Here is a 19,056-nt window from a genome sequence, read left to right as displayed (position 1 = left end):
AAACAAACAAACAAACAAACAAACAAACAAAACCCCATCAATCTTGGAAGTGTTAAATGAATGCAGTAAATGCCAGGATACAAAATTAATATACGAAATTTATAGCATTTCTATACACCAAAAATGAACAGACTGAGGCAGAATTGAAGAAAGCAATCCCATTTATGATAGCCACAAAAAGAGTAAGACACCTAGAAATAAACCTAACCAAAGAAGTCAAAAAACATTACAAAGAAAACTCTGAAAACATTTCAAAGAAAAAAAATTAAAATGACACAGAAAGTGAAAGGACATCCTATGTTCCTGGGTTGGAAGAAATAATATAACCAAGATGTCATTCTACCCAAATTAACTCACAAATTTAATGCAACCCTTATCAAATAACCAGAGATATTCTTCACAGAATTAGAAAAAACAATCATAAAATTTCTCTGGAATTATAAAAGACGACATATCAAGAAAGAAATGCTGCACAAAAAGAGTTAAGTAGGGGACCAGCAGTTAGTGTAATGGCTATGTTGCCGGATTCCCATGTAGTCAACCGCGGTTTGAGTCCTGGACCTGGTGGCTTAAGCTCATGATGGGTGCATGTGTGTGCACGCCCAAAATCCTGAGAGGAGAATGGAGGAGAAGGGATTGTGGCGTAGTCATCCCTTCTGGGGGGGTGATTTCTCACTTTCTGACTCTCAGTCTCCTTTCCGGAAAGGGCACATGCCCTATAGCAAAAACTGCTAAAAAAAAAAAAAAGAGTTAAATAGGCATTTCACTTTCTGATATCAAAATATATTACAAAGCTGTGATAATGAAAATAGTATGGAAGAGGCACAAAAAATGGCATGTAGATAATGAACCAACATAGACCCCCAAGATAAACCCCAAAACATAGAGCCAACTGATTTTTTACAAAGGTCACAAGACAATCCAGTGGAGAAAAGAAAATCTTTTCGGCAAATGATGCTGGAAAAAGACGGTATCCACCTGCAGAAAGATGAAAGTGGACCCCTATATCTCACCATTAACAAAAATCCATTTAAAATGGATCAAAGATCTAAACATAAAACCTCCAACTATAAAACTACTAGTGCAAAGCACAAAGGAAACTCTTGGGGACATTGGAATAGGCAAAGACTTCTTAAATAAGACCCCAAAGCATAGACAATAATTCCAAAAATAGACAAGTGGGATTATGTCAGGCTTAAAGGCTTCTGGCCAGCAAAAGAAACAAGATAAGAATGAACTAGCAACCTTTGGAATGGGAGATTATATCTGTAAATTTCCCTCATACAAGGGACTGATAATCAAAATATACAGGGAACTCAAGCAGCTTACTTTCAAAAAAAAATACTCAGTCCAATTAAATGATGAGCAAATGAGCTGAACAGACAACTCCCTAAGGAAGACATACGAACTGCAAGAACCCATATGTAGGGCGCATGCGCTCGCCAGACAGGTAGAGAGAGACAGAGAGATAGAAAGCGAGAAATCACCCCCCAGTGGGGGATGGCCAGGCTGCAATCCCTTCTCTTCAGTTCTCCTCTTGGGATCTTGGGCACGCATGCACACTCGCCTGGCATGAGTTTTAAGCCACCGGGTCCGGGACGTGAACTGCGGTCGACTACATGGGAGTCTAGCGACATAGCCATTATGCTAACCGCTGGTCCCCAAAAAAGAATATTAAGTGTTGGCCATGCTACAGTGAAAAAAAATTTCTCCCACACTGTTGGTGAGAATGCAAATTAGTACAGCCACTGTGGAGAACAATATGGAGGTTCCTCAAAGACCTATAGAACTATCATATGATCCAGCAATTCCATTCTTGGGTATCTACTCAAAAGATAAGAAAATGCTCACTCAGAAAAACACTTGCATACCCATATTTATTCACAATTGCTAAGACATGGAATCGAGCAAAATGCCCAAGAGCAGATTAATTGATTGAAAATGTATGGCGCATATACACTATGGACTCAGTCATAAAAAAATAAAAAAGAGACCCTGGCATTTGATAGGAAAAAGATAAATTCAGAAGATTTAATGCTAAGCAAAACAAGTCAGACTGTGAAAGAGAGGCACTGTATGTCCCCACTCAATGTCTAAAGAATGTCTGCATTCTGTGACAGAAACTGAAAGATAGGAAGGTATAAAAACATGAGGAGTAGCTATGGATACTAGAGATGGTGTGGAAGGAGGGGGAGAGATGAGAGGGTAGTGGGAGGGAGGGAATCAAGAGAAAAATAGCTTAAAACATTTAACAGATACAAAAATGGAAAATTTATCTAATATTCAGTGTCTTCATGCTAGGAAAATTCATTTCACAAGCTGTAAGGATGTACAATGATTGAATGCAAGAAAATAGGAAAATTAAACAAAGGAAGAAAAATGATACATCACACTGAAACCCATTAAAAATACATTTTTGCCATAGTGTTTAACAGAGAGAGATCTTTATAAGGGGAAGTTATTTTTCTTCTTCTTCTTCTTTTTTTTTTTTTTAAGAGAGATTTTTGCTATAGGGTATGTATACTCACTGGAGAGATAGAGAGACAGAAAGTGAGACATCACCCTCCAGGAGGGATGGTCACACCACAATCCCCTTTCCTCCATTCTCCTCTTGGGATTTGGGGCACACATGCACATGTGCCCAGAATGAGTTTCAAGCCACCAATCTGGGACTCAAATTGCAGTTGACTATGTATGAGTCTAGTGACACAACCATTACTCCATTTGCTGGTCCCAGGAAGTCGTTATCTTTTTAAAATGTAAAATGTTTTTCAACTGTAATGATATTACTTACATGACTGACCAAAAAGGAACTATAAAATTTTATTCCCTAAATTTTGCTCCCCCCGAATGCATTAATGTAATTAAGAAATATTGTCATTATTTATTTCTTTTTTGTACTATAATGTTTGTTTGTTCATTATTTTATTGCACTGAATATATGTATGTATGTGTGTGTATGTATATATATAGTTATATATATATAGTTATATATATATGTATGTGTGTATGTGTATATATATATATATATATACACACACACACACATACATATATATATAGTATGTATATGCACACACACACACACACACAAACAGTAAAATCAAAGAAATTTCATTTTCACATTTTTCCCTAGCCATATTACTATTCATTTGACCTTAAGATTATTATTGAATTAACTTTTTGAATATAGGACAAAATCTTTAAAAATGATCTACTATAAATGTCAAATACATACAATAGACCAGTGATTGGAGGAAACTACTTGATTTTTGTTTCCTAAATATTCAGTGCACGAATGCAATAAAGCCACTTAGTCTAGAGGCTGACTTTATTCCTTTCAGCGGTTGTTTAACACAGTGAGAAAGTTTCATTAATAGTTCAATCAATAAGTGAATCAATAAAAAAAAAAACTGAAAACAACCTAGATAATAGTATTTGAAAGTCTGATAGGAACATGGCATGCCAGATATAGGCCATAGATACCAAGGTGGCAATTTATGTAATATACTTTACAATAAGTTCACTTATTTTCTTGCTTGAAATATCTAGAATAAGTTTTGGGTAAAAACAATAATTGTTATTTTCAACTACATTAACATAAATCCTATGAATAATACCTAGCGCTCTCTCTCTCTCTCTCTCTCTATATATATATATATATATATATATATTAATCCTGCTGGTTTTATAAAAATAGAACAGAAAAAAAATCAGTCATGACTGCACATCACGTCACTGTCGTATAGGCCTCTTCATGCAAAATACTGGACAACTGAGCTTTTCCACTACAAATCACACAGGATAAATATGAAAAAATCATCATTTTTAATGGTTGCTTTTTATCAAGTTGACATATGAGCGAAGTAATTTGGTTTGATGGTAGAAATCTAATGGGTTCTAAAACTGTCAAGCAGCAAAATGCTAATTAATTTTTGGTACACAATTATAAACTATAAGCTTAAGAATTCCTTCCACATATTATATAATAATTCAACATAGTATGAAATGGGCACCAATAAGAAAATTTCTCCTACCTTTACAACACTATTTAGAAGTTATGTTAAAATGAATTTCTATAGTTATACTAAGTTAAAACATACATTAACAATTATTTTAAGATATTTGAATATGTCAACCATTATTGTAACCTGTCTTACTCCATTATTATGTTGCTTATAGAAATACTTAATATTAGTCCATTTATAAAGAAATAGAGGTTTATTTGACTTACAATTCTGGTAACTGAGAAGTTTAAAAGCATAGGACTGTCATCAGACTGCCTACATCAAAAGAAGGTAGACACAGGGAAGATGGTTAGTCCAGAGAGAGCACCCAGGGCAGGCATCAGACTCTTCTCAGGAAAGATAGAACTCACTTAGTCTTTCAGGAGACACCATTAATCCATTCATGAAGATGTGGTCTGCATTATCTAATCACCCCAACTCAATAGCCATGATCCAATCACTATCCACGAAGCCTCCACTTTCTAACACCATCATTTAAGACTCAATTTCTAAAGCATGAATCTTTTTTGGAAAAACAAAAAACACTATCAAAACTGTAACATAGCCTTTCATAAACTAGGATAGTCCTTTAATGCAGAAAAGGGTTAATGGCTCTTACAGACCTCTTTACTGTATTACTTGTGCATTCATAATTTTCTTTTTTCTTAAAAAGAAACAAAAGTTTCTTGTACTTACTGATTATCTAAGTGAACCTCCTAATTATACTGTTTTAGAAAGATAAATAATATGAATATGTCATAATCATATTACCTATGAAAAAATACAGTAGACTTCACCTATATCTTCATTTATGTTTCATAAAATTAAGAATGTTCAACTTTTAAACTAAATAGGTATACGGTTTATTTACTTTTATAATCTTTTTAAAATCTAAAAACCTATCTTCCACCATTTTTCTTTACCATCTGCATAAAAACACATATGATTCTAATGGTTACAAATGCTTTTTTTTTTAATACACTGTAATTTTTCCACTACTGGGAAGTTCATAGTGTCTTCTTTGTCCTCTTCCCTTTCTTTCCCTCCCTTCCTTCCTTTCATTTCTCATATTTCATGTCCCTTCCCTCTTGCCTTGCTTTTATTTTCTTTTTTAGTGTGGCAAAAATGTGCTGAGCACTTACTCTATGTTGCAGTTGTTTTGTTTAGAGTTTTATATGTGTGATCTCAGTTCCCCTCACAAGTTTCTGTACAGCCATTATTAGTGCACCCATTTTACAGATAATGAGAATGAGCTTAGACAGATTGAGGAATTGCCCAAGGTCATCACAATGGCAGATGGCAAAGCCAAGACTTGTATTATTAATACTAGGGTCAATTTCTAGAGCTGAAGTCCTCACTCATTCACTGTAATGGACCCTAGGCCCTGAACATTCACTCTCCAGTGTGTGTCTTTCTACTCTCTCCTGCACATTCTCTTGAAATAAATTTCTGTCAGTGAAACTGCCCATAGCTGAATAAAGCTTTGGATATATACTTTCAAATGACCTTCAATGAACATGTCACCAATGATGCACAGAAAGTCCTGGCTTTCAGCTTCTCAGGACTCAATTTTATTTATTGAATGTTTAAAAATATTGTTTGCTCAGTTTGTCTTTGAGTTGCTACCTACTACAGTAGAAACTGTTTTTCCACCCCTCCCCACCCCAAAGACGCCATTCTTCCTGGATCTGTCAGAACAACAGCCTTCTTCTCAGCCTCTCTGAGGTGTGGACGTTGGGTCTCCTTAGGTATCTGACTTCCTCTTCTGATCAAATACTAACAGAAAAGTGTGTACTGGTGCCCAGTGCTCCTGAAGCTGCTGACCCTTAGGGTGTCTTCAATCCCCTTTGCCTGGGCTGTCCTTGTCTCCAGCAATGAACATCTGTTCCCATCAGCCTTACCATGTTTCCAGGATGTTGAAGCAGCCAAAAATTCTCATGTGATCATCATAAAAGTGGCCACTTCTTTTTTTGCCTTCTATTCCATTTCAGCCTTTTCTTCTTCCAGCACTTTCAGAACATGATGTTTTAAGAAAGTTATTATTTAATGTGGACTCTCATCCCCAGCACCACTTCTGCTTACCCACCAACTGCTATGTTCGACACTCCCTTTTGAGACTGGATTATATGGTGTAACTGGGGACTTCAAAAGAGACATGGAAATGTAGAATTAAAGTATTAGCTTATTTTGGTGAAAAATATTTGAAGTTCACAGTTCTTTCATAATATGTACTTTCCTCAGATATTTTGAAGAATCTCTTGCATTAGAAAACTTTTATTTTTATATAATTATTTTACTTAATTTTATTTACTATTATTGTTTTTTAATATGACCAGAGAGAGAGAGAGACAGAGACAGAGAAAGTGAGAAACCAAGCCTCCTGGTCCAGGATTTGAACTGTAGTTGACTATGCGTGAGTCTAGCACCTTAACCACCATGTTGCCAGTCGGTCTCAACCTTTCTTTAAATACCTTCATTGTCTTTGTCTATTTTATTTTCTTTGCTAGTCTGCAAGAAATAAACAATAATAACACCCAACCTTGGGTCAACCAAACTGTCTTCTCCATGTCTTCATTCCAACAAAATGACTTCTACTAAAAAACAAAACAAAACAAAACAAAAAAGCACATAATCCAATAGATTGACATGCGTGATGATCCATGTTGCATGGAATCTAACTTGAAAGAGACAGATGACCGAGAAACCTTTCTTTAAATACCTTCATTGTCTTTGTCTATTTTATTTTCTTTGCTAGTCTGCACTGCAAAAACAATAATAACACCCAACCTTGGGTCAACCAAACTGTCTTCTCCATGTCTTCATTCCAACAAAATGACTTCTACTAAAAAACAAAACAAAACAAAACAAAAAAGCACATAATCCAATAGATTGACATGCGTGATGATCCATGTTGCATGGAATCCAACTTTCAATAGTCCTCTTCCAATACTACCCATTTTACTTTTATTTCCCTAGTCCCCTGTTCCTCTCTTTGCCAGTCACTCCATATACGTGTAGCATGCTTTTCATACAAAGCACTCTGATGTTGGTGTCGCCACCACTATCTACTTGCTGTTTAGTGAGGATGGCACTTCACCTCTCTCATGTGATGGAAATTACCTCCCGCTGGTACTAGGACACCTCAGTCTTCTAAAAAGATTTATCTCTTCATTACTATCCTCTCTGGGTTCCTGGTGATCCGCAGCCCGGTGCATCTGGACTTGTGCTAACCCTACATTCTGTGCCTTGACTTGTTTTCCATCGCCCGTTGCATGCTAGGGGTCCCACACAGCCAGTCATTTATTAGACCTGAATCCAGACATTTAATTGCTTATTTACCTATTTCCTTACAAATCCAGGTCTCTGTCTTCATCACCTGGTAAAATACGGCCATATTTGTAGACACAGGAAGAAGAGCAGACTGTCTTAACTAAAAGTTACTGATTTCTATATGTGCTATCTTACAGCACCTTGAAGTCCTCTCACTCAGCAGTATAATTTCTTACACAGTTTTCTGTCTCAACCAGCTCTCTGTAAACGGGCTCTGTGAGGATGGAGAAACGCTGCTATTTTTTCTACCCAATACAGTACACAGTGTACCCAGCAGGTGCCCACATTACTGAGATGAACTGAACAGAATTAATTTTTGCCTCATTCTGTCTACATACATTGGTCACCAAGGCAAAGCTGTTTTGTATAGCCCCGTGGATCTCCGAGTCTCAGCCGATGGCTTTTAGTAATGTTTGTACAGACATCTTCCTCAAAATACTCTTTCACCTTTTACTAATTGAGGCCAATGTAGCCACTCACCCATTAATTTTTCAAAGAGGGGAATCTACAAACTCAGTTGGGTTCAGCGTTACACTTTGCTGCACTTTGAGAAGTCCTTGCCACAATTATTTCCTTCTATATTCATTTAGGTTTATTTAACATATTGAAATCTGTTTTGCTACAAATGACACACACACACATACACACTTCCAGTTGGCTAGTTATCCTAGCAATACTTACTGAACTTTCTGCATATTCTCCGAAGGTCTGAAATTTCAACTCTATGAGCTAGTAAAACCTCCTGGGACCATGACAGAGTGTAGACTGGAGAGCCAGCTGCCCACATACAACCCCAGATGGACACCCAACAGACCCTCAGCGGCTCACCTAACCTCCCCTTGCCTCTACATCACAGATAACGATAACGATGGCCACTATCTCTCAGTTGTGCTTAATTTATATATAAAATGCTTAGAGGAGTACTGATACAAGGCAGCCCTGTCATCTCCTTTTATATTTTCCCTTTAACTCCATTCATCTTTCTGTTGTAAATCTGAGTCACAATTCTAATTGCTGTGGATGGCCAACACATTTTCATGTCTAGGAGTATAATCCCCTGAATCATCACCCTTCTCCCTTCTTTAAAAAAATCACTTTGCTACTCTTATGCAATTATTTCTTTAGTCACCTATTTTTCCTCCAAAGGATGATGAGGTTCAGACTTAAAAAAGAGTCTGCTATCACTGTGGATTGCTTTCTCTGCGTCAGGCACTGTGTTGAAAGATTTATTAACATGTGTAATTAATATAAAGTATGCTTTTTTGTTACATTTATCTTATAGATTAGAATGAAGTTGGAAACATTATGTAAGTATTCCAGGTCTTCTGAATCTAAAATTTGTATCCTGTGTGACTACAATATCTCTCTATGGTTAAAAACAAATAAACTTCAACTTTTGTTCTGACTGGGATTAGATCTGGATTAAATATGTCCATTTATTTGGGGAGAATCAACAATATTGAAATAATAAGTCTTCTTGTTCAATATTAAGATGCTTCCTCATCCAATGATTTGCATATGTTTGCTCTTCATTAGAGTTTTATGTGATTGGTATCACTAATATTTATATTCACTATATTATAGGCATTGTGTAAATGCTTTACAATTATTATTCTGAATTTCACCATGACCATACAGCATTGACATTATTATAATTTTCATTTCACAGAAAGGGAACCAAGACTCAGAAGTGTCCCTTTCATTTTAAATGGCTGAATAACAAAACCAGTGTGTGTAGAGCTGCAGATTTTATTACACTCTCTTGGCTCCAGAAGCCATGACTTTAGACAGTAAGTTCTTAAACTAACTTTCAAGTCCTTGATAAAATATATTCTAGCTGTTTATATTTTATTGATAATTGTGAGGAGGAACTTTTCTTACTATATATTTTTTTGTTACTGCTGGTCTATAAGAAAGTATTGTTTTAAAATTTGTTTATTTTTTATGATGTACTATGCATTGTTTTGATATACATACATATTGTAATCACCATAATCAGAATGCTCAACATGCCCGTCACCTCATACTCTTGGTGTGTGTGTGTGTGTGTATGTGCTAGCATGTGCGATGAGAACACTTACACTGTACTCTCCTAGCAAATTTCACGTATATGTTATCAGTTAGCAGTGTTTACCACACTGTACACTGATTTCCAGAACATAATCATCTTACAGCTGAAAGTTTGAATCCTTTGACCAAACTCCTCCCCTCAGTTCCTGGACACTTAGCAATCTCTCTTTTTTTTTTACTCTATTTCTATGAGTTCAATTTTGTATGATCTTACATATAAGAGGGATCATAAATCGTCTATGTCTGGCTTATTTCACTTCACGTATGTTCATATATCTCACTGGAAATGGTAGGATTTGCTTGTTATTGAAGGCTGCATAATAGTCCATTGTGTGTGTGTGTGTGTGTGTGTGTGTGTGTGTGTGTGTTACAACAGCTTTGTAATATACATAAATAATCAGGTAGTGTGCTTCCTCCATCTTTATCCTTCTGTGCTCAAGATTGCTTTGGCTCTTCAGAGTCTTTTATGGTTCAATACATATTTTAGGACTGGTTTTCCTGTTTCTGTAAAGAATGCCATGAGAATTTTGGCAGGGACTTGACCGAATCTCTACCTCACTCTGAGTAACACAGACCCTTTGACAATATCAGTTATTCCAGCCCGGGACCATAGGTTATCCTTCCATTGGTTTTGTCTTCCATTTCATCCAATACTTCACAAGTTCCAGTGTACAGACCTTTCATCTTGTTTAAATATATTCCTAAATATTTTATTCTTTTTGATGCTATGTGACATTGTTTTCTTAATTCTTTTTAAGAAATTCCTTGTTTCCCAAAATTTTTATGTTGGTTTTATACCCAGCGACTTCGGTAAATTCATTTATCAGCTGTGAGTTTTTGGAGCGTCTTTAGGGTTTTCTATATATAGCATCGTCCCACCTGCAAACAGAGACAGGTTTACATCCCGCTGTCTCAGCTGGATGTCTTTCCTTTTTGTCTCTGGCCTAATTGCTCTGGCTGGGATGAGCAGGACAGGGTGGAACAGAAGTGGAGACAGTGAACATCCTTGTCTGGTGTCTTTTCTCAGAGGAAATGCTTTCAGTTTTTCACCATTAAGGAGGCGGTCAGCTGTGGGCTTCTCATATATAGGCCTTTACTGTGAGATAAATCGAAATGTAACCAATAGGCTGAGAGTTTTTATCATAAAAGGACACTGAACTTAGTCAAATGTGAGAGAGGACCGTTTTCCTACATTATCTTTTAATCTTGTTCAATCTTGCTAATTCTAATCTATTATTAACTCATTATCCTGGCTTACATAGACAGATCATCAAAACAAACCTAAGTCATTTCTCAATATTTGAAATTTACCATTTAACTAAAAAATATTTTGGGTAGCAGTTTTCAAACAATTTGAAGTAAATGTATTTTACACTGGACATTCTTGTCTGACACTGTATTATAGTTGGAATCCCTCTAATGCCTTACCTGTAAGAGAGATTTTGCTGCATTTTTTTTTCAGGTAGACACTGTCTAGGCTGTTTAAAAAACACTGAGTGTAGAGGTTCTTATATTTGCTCAGTTCCTATCATTTCCTGGATCTTTCACTTTATTATTTATTTTAGTTTTGTATGAGAGCGAGGAAGAGGAGGACAAACAGAAGCAGCGACTGAGGCAGGGATAAATAGAGCTCAGTATTTCCTTGTACTTTTTTAAAATTTATGAGAGGGTTCATGCACTTATCAGAGAGACACACACACAAAGAGAGAGAGGGGGAGCGATAGAGAGTGAGCAAGAGAAAGGGAAGTGAGAAAGCACCTGCCTCCACAATAAGAAATAACCACACCATAATCCCGGCTCCTCCATTTTTTTCTCCTTTAGAGATTTTGGGCACACAAGCACATATGCCCAGAGTGTTTGTTAAGTTACCAGGTCCAGGACTTGATCATGCAGTTAGCCGTGAGAGATCCAGCCTCCTTGACCATTACACAGTTCACCAGCTGGCCCCAGGATTACATATTTTCAACAGGGACACACCATGCCATCATCCTGCTCCAGCTTCCCAGCTCGTTTAGACTACAGGCACCATACTTTGCCACACCTGGTGAGTCTAGGTTGGTCTGGAATCTGAATCCAGACCTTCCTCCCAACTCCAGTGTCGCATATTGGCACCTTACCTCCTGCACCACAGCAGCAGGGCCTGGATCTTTCATTATTAAAGGTGCAGACACTCTTCTTCATCATGTAAACAGGGCTATGCATGCCATGGAGAAGACAGTACTGTACCACCCAATAGAACTCTGCTTTCCAAAGTACGGACAAGATTAAGGGGAGACATTTTCTTTTAATTTGCATCCTAACTATTTCTTCCAAGCTTGTGTAAAATATTACCAAGTGAGTTATATTAATAAGTAATTTAAAGAGAAGGGAATGCATGCATTGTTCAGCTCAAGGTCCTGTGTTTTTTTGGTTTTGTTTTGTGTTGTGTTGTTTTGGAGAGGATTTTGCTATAGGGCACTTATGCTCACCAGAAAAACAGAGAGAGACAGAGAGACAGAAAGTGAGAAATCACACTCCAGGGGGGGGATGGCCACGCCACAATTCCTTCTCCTCCATTCTTCTCTCAGGATTTTGGGCACGCACGTACATGTGCCTGGTGTGAGTTTAAGCCACTGGGTCCAGGACTCGAACCACGGTTGACTACACAGGAGTCCAGCGACATAGCCATTATGCCATTTGCTGATCCCCATCAAGGTCCTGTGTTTTTAACTAAAATAAATCACAATAAAAATGGCATAAAGTTGTGTCAATCTTGATCAATTATTTTCATTCAGGGCCTAGAAATCAAATAAGATCAATCTGAATGCAGGAGAAGTAGCCCTCAGTAGCTTTCAGACATTTCATGTACCCAGGAAGTAAAGAGCACACACACACTTGTGGTTTCAGCGTTGATGTAGTCCCCACTGGGGCTCCTAGTGGCCTGAGGTGCAATTTTTTTCCAATGATGACATGCACATTTGGTTTCTAATAGAGCAGCTACTGAGTCAAAGATCTTTGATTTGTTTTCCCAAGCATAATTACTAAGGTTATACTTACAGCACATTATTCTTTGACTTATTGGGTCATCGGAAAAGGTATGACTTATTTTTGCATAAAAAAAAATGTCATGACTTTTCCAATGACCCAATAGTTTTAAAAAATCATTTTTGTTTTAAAATAGCAAGTAGCTCTGAAAAATTCCATTCTGAATTCATTTCGGGACTGCAGAACTCAGACATGGATACACAAAATTAGAACTTATACATTGCCACATGTCTATAAATTACAGTCAAAGAAGACTAACATTTCAAGCAAGACGCACCTGGATCTTTTAAATCTTCATGCTTTTTTTCAGTTTTATCCATATATACATTACCCAGAAATCTAATTAATAAGTGATGTTATGTTGCTGCCCTTTGTACATTTCTGTCTGCAATGCTACTCTTAGCATTAGGCTTGTAAAAGCCTCAGAGAAATGAGTACAGTGGGGTCCTTTGTGTTTTCTCCTAAGTTAGCTTTAAGAAATACCTTCTTTTGATCACTCCACCCTACATCGCCCCAGCTTCTATGCCTTCTGCTGAACACTGTCAGAGACCAATGTGAACCAGAGCCACTGTGCAACCTCACTTTGGCCCCCAGAGCATTTGTTGATGGCTCTTTAAGTTCCAGAATCTCTAATCCAGGCACCACAGAGATTATTCCAAACTTGCATTTGGCTCTTACTGCCAGTGAACTTCTCGGCTCTCATGAGACAGTTTTGTTCCTACTGATCCACCAACTATGGAAAACTAGAGATGAAAGCTCTCGACATCCCTCCTGCAATGGGTGAGCTTTGAAGCTGAGCCCCTTAGATAGGCAATTACCAAGGCTGAACTGAACAGCACAAACTCAGTAATAGCAAAAGAAGTGAGTGACAGAACGGTGATTCTGACAATCCTGAGATGATCACATCCTCCTGTCTTAACATCACCAAAATCAGAATGCATCTTACAGCCAGCACCTTCTTACAATCGCTTTTGGCCAGAGGATACAGTGCAGAAGTCATCCGGCCTCACACAGGTGGGAACTTGACCCTCTGTGTTTCACTCAAAAAACTCTTAGAGAAGTTTGAGGAAGAAGAATCAGTTCTGGCTGTTGTCTGAAAACCTTCCTGTGACATACTCTGGTGAGATAAAAAAATCAAAACTTGGAGAATGTGTCTGAACAGCAAGAAAGACAGCACAAAGCAAAACGGAAACACTTCTTGGGAACAACTTGAGCCCTGACCACTTTGATATAATGGAGGAGGGCAGAGTGTGGAAAACTAAGATGGGATGGCTCAGCATCAAAAGTGAACCAGAGGAGAAAGACTTCAGAGACTTTGAGGAATACCTTTTTTAAAAAAAATATGTTATTTTTGCTATAGGGATCATGCACTCACCAGGGAGAGACGGGGAGAGAGAAAGTGAGAAATCACCCCCAAGGATACTTACAGCACATTATTCTTTGACTTATTGGGTCATCGGAAAAGGTATGACTTATTTTTGCATAAAAAAAAATGTCATGACTTTTCCAATGACCCAATAGTTTTAAAAAATCATTTTTGTTTTAAAATAGCAAGTAGCTCTGAAAAATTCCATTCTGAATTCATTTCGGGACTGCAGAACTCAGACATGGATACACAAAATTAGAACTTATACATTGCCACATGTCTATAAATTACAGTCAAAGAAGACTAACATTTCAAGCAAGACGCACCTGGATCTTTTAAATCTTCATGCTTTTTTTCAGTTTTATCCATATATACATTACCCAGAAATCTAATTAATAAGTGATGTTATGTTGCTGCCCTTTGTACATTTCTGTCTGCAATGCTACTCTTAGCATTAGGCTTGTAAAAGCCTCAGAGAAATGAGTACAGTGGGGTCCTTTGTGTTTTCTCCTAAGTTAGCTTTAAGAAATACCTTCTTTTGATCACTCCACCCTACATCGCCCCAGCTTCTATGCCTTCTGCTGAACACTGTCAGAGACCAATGTGAACCAGAGCCACTGTGCAACCTCACTTTGGCCCCCAGAGCATTTGTTGATGGCTCTTTAAGTTCCAGAATCTCTAATCCAGGCACCACAGAGATTATTCCAAACTTGCATTTGGCTCTTACTGCCAGTGAACTTCTCGGCTCTCATGAGACAGTTTTGTTCCTACTGATCCACCAACTATGGAAAACTAGAGATGAAAGCTCTCGACATCCCTCCTGCAATGGGTGAGCTTTGAAGCTGAGCCCCTTAGATAGGCAATTACCAAGGCTGAACTGAACAGCACAAACTCAGTAATAGCAAAAGAAGTGAGTGACAGAACGGTGATTCTGACAATCCTGAGATGATCACATCCTCCTGTCTTAACATCACCAAAATCAGAATGCATCTTACAGCCAGCACCTTCTTACAATCGCTTTTGGCCAGAGGATACAGTGCAGAAGTCATCCGGCCTCACACAGGTGGGAACTTGACCCTCTGTGTTTCACTCAAAAAACTCTTAGAGAAGTTTGAGGAAGAAGAATCAGTTCTGGCTGTTGTCTGAAAACCTTCCTGTGACATACTCTGGTGAGATAAAAAAATCAAAACTTGGAGAATGTGTCTGAACAGCAAGAAAGACAGCACAAAGCAAAACGGAAACACTTCTTGGGAACAACTTGAGCCCTGACCACTTTGATATAATGGAGGAGGGCAGAGTGTGGAAAACTAAGATGGGATGGCTCAGCATCAAAAGTGAACCAGAGGAGAAAGACTTCAGAGACTTTGAGGAATACCTTTTTTAAAAAAAATATGTTATTTTTGCTATAGGGATCATGCACTCACCAGGGAGAGACGGGGAGAGAGAAAGTGAGAAATCACCCCCAAGGGGGATAGCCATGCCACAATCCCATCTCTTCCCGTTTCCTCTTGGGATTTGGGACATGCACACACACATGCCCAGCATGAATTCCGAGCTCCTGGGGCCAGGACTCGAACCATTAGTCAGTTACCTAGGAGCCAATTCCTTAACCTCCATGCCACCTGCTAGTCCCAAGTTTGGAAAGTATTTAACCAACTTTCTGAACTTGTATTTTATTTTTTAAGGTGTATTATAACAAGAATATAAAGTTTAAAAATGTATATCTAAATGATAGGTATAAAATAAAAATCTTAAGTAACAACAACAAATCGTGTCCTAGTTTGTGTCCTAGTTTATTTGACTTTTACTTCTTGATCTCTTTTCGCTTTCTTCTTTTTTACCTCTTTCTCTCTTTTGTTCTTTATTTTCTGCTCTTACCTTCTGTCTTTCCTTCTTCCTTAGTTACTTCTGTCCTTCATCCTTTCTTCCTTTCTCTCTTAGCAGTACATAAAACAATGGAATGTCTTAACTTTGAAGTGTTTTGGATTTTATGAAATTTTTTGCAACAATTTAAATAATGGGGGTGATTCTGCCAACTAGTTAATTAGTGACAATTAGTTAAAGACTGAGAATATGAAAAGCAATTTTTCATATTAATATGTTTTCCTTTCTTCTTCTTCTTATTTTTTTTGGAGAGGTTTTTTGCTATAGGCGCATACACTCACCAGATAGACAGACAGAGACAGAGAGATAGAAAGCGAGAAATCACTCCCCAGGGGGGATGGCCACACCTCAATCCCTTCTCCTCCATTCTCCTCTCGGGATCTTGGGCATGCACACATGAGCACCCAGTGTGAGTTTTAAGCCACCGGGTCCAGGACTTGAACTGCAGTCGACTACATGGAAGTCCAACAACATAGCCATTACGCTAACTGCTGGTCCTAGATTAATATGTTTTTCACAAGTATTAATTAAATGACTTTCTTTTTTTTTTTTTTTTTTTTTTTTGCTATAGGGTGCATGCGCTTGCTAGACAGAGAGAGAGAGAGAGAGAGCGAGAGAGAGAGAGAGAGAAAGCGAGAAATCATCCCCTGGGGGGATGGTCACGCCGCAATCCCTTCTCCTCCATTCTCCTTTCGGGATCTTGGGCACGCACGCACACGCGCCCAGCGTGAGTTTTAAGCCACCGGGTCCAGGACGCCAACCGCAGTCGACTACGTGGGAGTCCAGTGACATAGCCATTATGCTAACTGCTAGTCCCATACATGACTTTATTTCAATTGGCACACCAATCAAAATATTTTCTAAAAGATCTTTTTAATAATCCTATTTTGCAAAAAATCCAAATACCCATAAACATAATGCTTTATATTTTTAATGTTATAAAAACTTGAGTTGTTTCATGATCTTAGCCATACAGATGTTTCTGATTATTTTAAAAGTGGTTGAAATCATTTTTTCAAAGTCATCATTCAGGAGAGTATTGTTTGTCTTTATTACTTAAACAAATTTTTTAAACTATTGTTTTCTTTATTTGTGTACTGATGCACAAAAGAGAAAGACAGAAAGTGAGAGAGAGGAGCATTTGTGCGTGATCTGTTCACACCACAGCCACCTCCTCCAGTCCTCCAGCCTGTCAGATCCTAGGCATCTGCATGCGTGCCTGGGGTGTTCCAGACTGACTGGGCTAGGGATTCAAACCGCAGTCACCACAAGGGAGCTGGCTCTCCTGAACATCACATTACTGTGCACAACGGAGCCTGCCTCCACTTTTTTCCCCCCTTTTCTCTTTCTCTTTCCTTTCCCATTTCCTTTTCTTTTTCCCTTCCTTCTTTCCTTCCCCCCTCCCTCCCTGTCTCTCTCTTTCCTTCTTCCTCCCCTACTTTCTTTCTTTCTTCCTTTCTTTCTCCCTCCCTCCCTCCCTCCCTTCCTTCCTTCCTTCCTTCCTTCCTTCCTTCCTTCCTTCCTTTCGTTCTTTCGTTCTTTCTTGTTTTTTTGCTATAGGGCACATGTGCTCACCAGAGAGAAAGATAGTGTGAGAGGAGAGAAAGTGAGAAATTGCCCCTCTGGAGGGATAGCCACACCACAATCCCTTCTTCTCCATTCTGTTCTAGGGATTTGGGGTACACACCCACACCAGCCTGGTTTTCAAGGCACCAGGTCCAGGACTCCAACTACACAGCCAGCCATGTAAAATCTTGCACCTTAACCTCCATGCCACCTGCTGGCCCAAGCTCCCCAATATATATATAGTTTTTGAGAGTTTTTTGCTATAGGGAGTGTGCACTCGCCAAAAAGACAGAAACAGAGAAACAGAAAGCTTGAAATCACTCCCGGGGGAGGTGGCCATGCCACAATCCGTTCTTCTCCATTATCCTCTCAGGATCTTGGGCACACATGCACCCTGCATGAGAGTAAGCCACCAGGTCTGGGACTCGAATCACAGTCGACTACATGGGAATCCAGCGGCATAGCCATTATGCCAACTGCTGATCCCATCCCCCAAATTTTTATTTTTCAAAGTTTAACTTCTACATTTATCTTTTATTATCTCTCAGATGTATAATAAAGATTTTACTAGTATCTGTACCCAAGAATTTTAGTAAACTCTTCAAGTTTTATAAACATCCTGAAAACTGCATTAGATTACTTTTTCACAAAATGAGTGTTTCCTATAAATACCTTGTATGTGTATGTGCGTGTACATTCATACTGACGTGCCTTCACTGTCTGAGGCTCGTCCAACTACCCTTCCACAGAGAAGGAAGATAATCACGAGGAAGTGACAAGTCAGACAAAAACAAAAATATACCTATGCATGAAGGAAAGCTTCTCTGCTCATGCGGGCATGATGGGCAGCCTGGTGTTGGTGCACTCTGAGCCTATCCACTATCAGTGCAGATCCAGTGCAGTCAAGTCAAATTACTGACAGCCAACACATAAGCAGAACCCATTACTAGAAAGCTCTCATCTCCTGGCTTCCTGGGCTATCAGCATTGTTGTGTGCAATGGGAAACTCACAAACTGAAAAGAAACCTGACATCCCTCATCTTTGTCAAAGCCTTAAGAACATTACAGTCAATGTCTTCAAGTCACTTAAACCCTCTGGCTCCATGCACTCTGCTTGTAAGCATTTCATAAATGACAGCTGATTGCCAATGGGAGGAAGTGACAAATTAGTGAATTAAAAATTTACACCACACTATATGAATACATTTCCTGACAATCAGCATTGTTGGATGCTAACATGAGTTTCAAAGAGAGGAACAGAACTTGAAATTATAAACATGACAGTCATTTCCAATAAACACAAGTCACATTTTTATTTAGTTTACAAAGGATCAGTGAAAAAAATGGAAAGATCTACTATCAATTAAATATTATCATAAAACCGAATATAACTAGGCAGCACTCAGCAATCATTTTACAGTTTAATAAAAAGTTTTTAAAGTATGTTTCAAAACACTGTGCATTAATAGTGATGATTTTCTTCTAAGTATTAAGATCATGTATGTGGTCAGGGTGAAGCTTTAATTCTTACAGAAAAATAAGGTCAGGAGTGTGTATTCCAAGGCACGTATCTCTTACTTGCTTGGTACATTCCAGGTCTTGGGTGCTCGTGTGTCCACAGGCACAGCTGGGACACGACTGGACATGCGACCTAGAATAGGGCCACGCTGGAGCAAGGACTCCTGCTGTTGGGACAGTGGATCACCCACACACGTGTCATGAGCATGGGACATGTTTAGGACTAATACAACCATGACCATGATCCTCACTTCCTGATTAGGGATGCGTGTCTTGATGCAGTTTTTCTTC

At 38.4% G+C, this 19,056-nt stretch overlaps 1 protein-coding gene across 1 annotated transcript in view; it reads right to left on the bottom strand.

The window, feature by feature from the left end:
* The window catches only part of LOC106734337 (catenin delta-2), a 387,604-nt gene that overhangs the window by 295,153 nt on the left and 73,395 nt on the right, over positions 1-19,056 (bottom strand). The window lies entirely within an intron of this gene.

Source organism: Tupaia chinensis, unplaced genomic scaffold, assembly GCF_000334495.1.
Source record: "Tupaia chinensis unplaced genomic scaffold, TupChi_1.0 Scaffold000096_1, whole genome shotgun sequence".
NCBI classification, from domain to species: Eukaryota; Metazoa; Chordata; class Mammalia; order Scandentia; family Tupaiidae; genus Tupaia; species Tupaia belangeri.
Note: the sequence above shows the minus strand (reverse complement) of the source record. Positions and strands in the feature narration are given on the sequence as shown.